Source organism: Pistacia vera, unplaced genomic scaffold (genome assembly GCF_008641045.1).
Source record: "Pistacia vera cultivar Batoury unplaced genomic scaffold, PisVer_v2 Contig586, whole genome shotgun sequence".
NCBI lineage: Eukaryota > Viridiplantae > Streptophyta > Magnoliopsida > Sapindales > Anacardiaceae > Pistacia > Pistacia vera.
In genome coordinates, this window is record NW_022196430.1 from 342,433 (window position 1) to 348,771 (window position 6,339).

Sequence of the window (6,339 nt, forward strand, 5' to 3'; positions counted from 1 at the left end):
TTATGAGATCTTCTACACCTTTCCAATCATTCTCTAGTATTGCCTTGCATAACGGCTGGTACCGAAAATGATCCATATTATGGTCTATGATCTCCTGATCCCCAGCTTCATCATGCTTCATCTCAGTGACAATCTGCACACCCTCTTCAGTATGCCTCATTTCATTGACATTCGCCTCACCAGAAGCTTCACCCGACTTCGACTCAGTGACATTCTCTTCACAAGCAGCTCCACCATTCTTCGGCTCTGTGATATCGTCTCCTTTTCTGTTAACCAAGGAACTGGAAGGTTGCACAGGGTTGATTAGTGATCAGTTTTGGTCCTTTTGGACTAAAATAATAGTTGGAAAGTAAAGTAATACAAGTACTGTGTTTAATTTACCTTATGTATTCAGATTCATAATCAATATCAGGGCTTTTCAGTTTTGAGGCTTGCTCAAGGGAATCATCTTGCTTGATCTCATTGATTATGTCTCCATTTCTAACCAATTCATCGGAAGATTGAACAGGATCCATCAGTTCTTCAGCTTTCTACTTTTCTACACCAGTAAAATGACACTCCATTAGTGTATGTGCTGATTAATTGTGCGCTTTCATTTCTTCCACGACAATGAAAATAATAATTCTCTCTTAACAAATTTAAAAGAAATAATATAGGGTGACCAATGACTATGAAATTGCCCACATTTTGCTCCTTGTAACTGATCTCCTCTCTTGGTATCTTTCCCAAAAGGGAAATATATCAAAGTTGCATGAAATTCATTTCTTCCCGGACAATCAAAGTTGCTTTTTTAATTTGCATCGGTTCATTTCTTCCATGATAATCAAAGTTTACAAGAATAATTAATTTCTTTTTTTACTTCTTTTCCATTTATTCCTTCCTTCGGTAGCTGTTTTCATTCATTCTAATTCTAAAAATCATCTACATGTTCCATGCTTATGTGTCGCTTTTTTCTGTTGGATAATTAATATACTTTAAAGTACTTCCTCCATAAGATTGTCGAATACCGCAATCTTCTTATAAACATTCTTAATTATCTAAATAAGAACTAATTATTCCTAATTAGTGTAATTTAATTTCACAAAGGCAATGTAACACAACTCCATCTTCCATGAATTAACCTTGACAGATTATACTAATTGGGCCATGCTCTCTAAACTCCAACCAACAATACCACTCCAACAAGACTTTATCAGTACTGAGGTTTTGGCTAAGGTGATGCATAAATTTGGATAGGTACTCTTTAATTCATTTCATTTAGTGAGTGATATCGCCCTTTTGTCTAATCTTCATAGCTTGTTACATCAATTAATTTTTTTATTGTTTTTTATCTTTTTATCAAAGCTTAAGGATTACTCATGAACTATAGTACCACTTATAAATATATTGAAGTCGATTTTGTTTTTATTTTATTTCAATAAATGGAAATTATTCCAATTTTCTCCTAACCAATTAAAATTATTAAAACGGATGGTGTACATTAAACATTGACTTTCTTAACTAAAACTTTTACTTACTCAATTCTTATGTAAATGTTATTTTCAAAAGGAGAACGGGTTTTTGTACTGAATTATGTCAAATTGATAATTATAAAATTTCTCAAAGCCAAAGATGTACCAAGTCGGTTCACTGTCAGGATATTGTGTATTTATGCTCGCCCCTCTTGATTCGAACATGATCATATCGCGTTACACTATTAATATTATATCAATTTTTGTATTCACAAATAAGATTAATTTTACATGCCAATTAGAGCCCTTGCAAGTAAATATATCACTCATGATAATATATTACTCAGAATAATAGGTTTGTATTAAGTAACTTAACTTCTGCATTCATAGATTCATCATTCTCATGGCTTTGCAAATTTGCAGTTTGATAACTAGGATCACCACCTTGCTTCATCTCAGTGATTTCGTCTCCATTTCTAATGCCCAAATCAATTAAGTGAACAGGATCAATCAATTCATTTTATCGTTCATTTTTCTCAAAAAGCAAAAATATGTAATATGACCAACAAAAACAAAGTTCCAACCTCTCCTGAAAGTGAAAGAAAAAACTTGATTAAAGTGAAATCAATAAAAAGATGGCTTGTTACAGTGTCTTCTTTTCTCGCTCGCATTACGTCTTTTGGGTGTAGATAGGTTTATGATAAATAAAGGGGTTTTCCTCAACCCCTAATGTTTAATTAAATAACAACAGTTTCCTTTAAATTTAAGAAATAACAGAAGTTTTTTGCCATTAGTGAGTTGTTAGTGTGTCGTTAGAATTTTAATATGATGAGTTAATAAATATTTATAAAATTACCCCTTTGTTATTTATTTTAACATAAAAACTTAACAGTTGGGGATTTACCTTATTAATACAATTATGGGAGGATTTTTGTTATTTGATTATATCTAGTAGTGTTTTAAAACCCGGCTTAACATGGTCGGTTTAACCGATCGGACCGGGACCTAGGGCCTTATCTGAGCCGGGTTACCGTTGTCCATTGTTTCAAAATCCCGGGATTAGGACAAAGAGTGCTCTGTCAGTTAATTTCAAGTACTATTTATAAGGATCTTAAAAGCCTAAAGCCAATACATAGAAACAACTGTAATCATTCATTTCATCTCTTGGAAAAGCAATAACTTCCCCGGGACAAAATTTTATTTTAATATATCAAAATGCTAAAGTTTTTTGTCATCTAATATCTTTTACTAGGGGTGAGCATGGGTAGCGGGTAAAACTGGAATCGGAACTGGAACCTACCCGGAACCGGCATTGTGTGGGTAGGTTCCAGTTCCATTTTATTGGAACCGATATTGTGCGATTCCGGTTCCGGTTTTTATGTGTGGAGGAACCGGAACCTAGAAAAAGAACCTGAAACGGGTACCCGGTTTGAAACTTGCTTGGAACCTGTAGCGGGTACCCAATTTGGAACCTATTTGGAACCGATTTTTGAAACCTATTTTGGAACCTATTTTGGAATCTGTTTTGGAACCTGGGCTCCAATGAAATATTTGTGAATAATGGTGGGTTTCATTATTTTACATATAAAAAATTTAAAATAGAAAAAGTTAAAATTTTAGAATAACCTAATTAAATAAATATACAATGATACTTATTACATATAAACTATACCATATTAAAAACTTTAATATATTATAATATATTAATATTAAAGTTTTAATTAATTAAGTGTATAATTGGAATTAGGATCAAATTAAAAGTGTTTTAATGTTATTAAAAGAATCATTTTTGAATAAAATAGTATATTTGATTGAATAATAATATATTTAGTTATTTACTTCAATTATCAAGTTATAAGTATATCTATAGTAAATTAGCAATTAATTAATTATATATGACAAATTGATAAACATTAATAAATTTAATTACTAGTTAAATATCATACTTAATCAGTTATAACATTACATTATAGTTAAATGATTACTTAATTAATTATAATTTTATAACATTACTTAATTGATTTATAGTATAATTAATTATAGCATTACATTAATTGATTACTACTTAATTAATTGACTTATAACATTTAGTATATTACTTAATTAAATAATTAGAAATTTAATTAATTATAGCATTACATTATAGATTTATAGTATAATTACTTAATTACTTAATTAATTATAACATTTCATTACAAACATTAGTACAATACTTAATTAAATGATTAAAAATTTAATTAATTATAATATTACATTAAAGATTTATAATATGATTACTTAATTAATTATAATATTCCATTATAAACATTAGTACAATACTTAATTAAATGATTAAAAATTTAATTAATTATAATATTACATTAAAGATTTATAGTATGATTACTTAATTCACTATAACATTACATTATAGTATGATCACATAATTAATTATAACATTACATAATTAAATGATTACTTAATTGATTATGAGATTATATTATAAATATTAGTAATTACTAATTTACTACATAAACATTAGCACAATACTTAATTAAATGATAAGAAATTTAATTAATTATAACATTACCTTATAAACATTTCATTATAAACATTAATTAAGCATTACATTATAGTTAAATAATTACTCAATTAAATTATAATATTATTATATTACATTATATATTATGATCACTTACTTAATTATAGCATTACATAGTTAAATGATTACATAATTACATAATTAGTTATGAATTTATAACATTACATTATAAACATTAGTAATTTACTATATTATTACATTACTTAATTAAACGATTAAAAATTTAATTAATTATAACATTACCTTATATATTTATAATATAATTACTTAATCAATTATAACATTCCATTATAAACATTAGTATATTAATCAAATGATTTGAAATTTAATTAATTATAATATTAAATTATAGATTTATAGTATGATTACTTAATTCATTATAACATTACATTATACTATTATAGTATGATCATATAATTAATATAACATTACATAATTAAATGATTACTTAATTGATTATGAGTTATGATATTATGTTTTAAACATTAGTAATTACTAATTTACTACATAAACATTAGCACAATACTTAATTAAATGATAAGAAATTTAATTAATTATAACATTACCTTATAAACATTTCATTATAAACATTAATTAAACATTACATTATAGTTAAATAATTACTCAATTAAATTATAATATTATTATATTACATTATATATTATGATCACTTACTTAATTATAGCATTACATAGTTAAATGATTACATAATTACATAATTAGTTATGAATTTATAACATTACATTATAAACATTAGTAATTTACTAATTTACTATATTATTACATTACTTAATTAAACGATTAAAAATTTAATTAATTATAACATTACCTTATATATTTATAATATAATTACTTAATCAATTATAACATTCCATTATAAACATTAGTATATTAATCAAATGATTTGAAATTTAATTAATTATAATATTAAATTATAGATTTATAGTATGATTATTTAATCAATTATAACATTCTATTATAAACATTAGTATATTAATTAAATGATTAAAAATTTACTTAATTACAATATTAAATTATAGATTTATAGTATGATTACTTAATTCATTATAACATTACATTATAGTATGATCACATAATTAATTATAATATTATATAATTAAATAATTACTTAATTGATTATGACATTATATTATAAACATTAGTGATTTATTACATAAACAATAGCACAATACTTAATTAAATGATTGAAAATTTAATTAATCATAACATATTAATACTACATTATAAATTTATAGTACGAGTACTTAATTAATTGTAACATTGCATTATAAACAAATGATTACTTAATTAAATTATTACGTAATTAATTATAACATTATTACATTACATTATATTATATTGTGATGACTTAATTTATTATAGCATTACATAGTTAAATAATTACTTAATTAGTTATAAACTTATAACATTACATTATAAACATTATTAATTTACTACATTAGTAATTAGTACATTACTTAATTAAATGGTTAAAAAATTTAATTAATTGTAACATAAAATTATAAATTTATAGTATGATTGCTTAATTAATTATAACATTACATTATAAACATTAGTACAATATTTAATTAAATAATTAAAAATTTAATTAATTATAACATTATATTATACATGTATAGTATGATTAGTTAATTAATTATAACATTACATTATAATTAAATAATTACTTAATTAATTACAATATTATTATATTACATTATAAACATTAACAATTTATAACATTAAATTAACAATTTACAGATAAATAACTGTTTATCTCTTGGTTTTGGTTGAGAAATTTTGTATGAATTATGATGAATTGATTGAATTTAAGTGTTGCTTAAAGATTAAAGGATTTATGAGTTACATTGGACACAAATGAATGAGTAATCAAAATTTGTTAAGGGTGTATTTATAAACTTTTAAGGTATTTTTGTTATTTTTTAAACTAATAGAGGGTAATTAATTTTTATAGAATACCTGGGAAAAGAATCGAAATTTTAGGTTCTGATTCATTGAATTTAAGAATCTGTATTGTACCGTTTTGGTTCTAATTTCTTTTTTTAAGAACCTATACTGTGTGATTCTAATTTTGATTTTTTTTAAAAATACAAAATACCCAAAACTAATCACCCCTTTCTTTTACCTATATCGTTAGAACACACATTAAGGCAATATAGAAGATGAAACCTTCTTAAATTAATATTTATATCGTAATTAAGATAATGTGAGTCATGTGACTTCCAGCCGTTATGATGTGCAACTCATCACCCATGGTTTCTTTAATATTATTTGCTTAAATAATCAAAT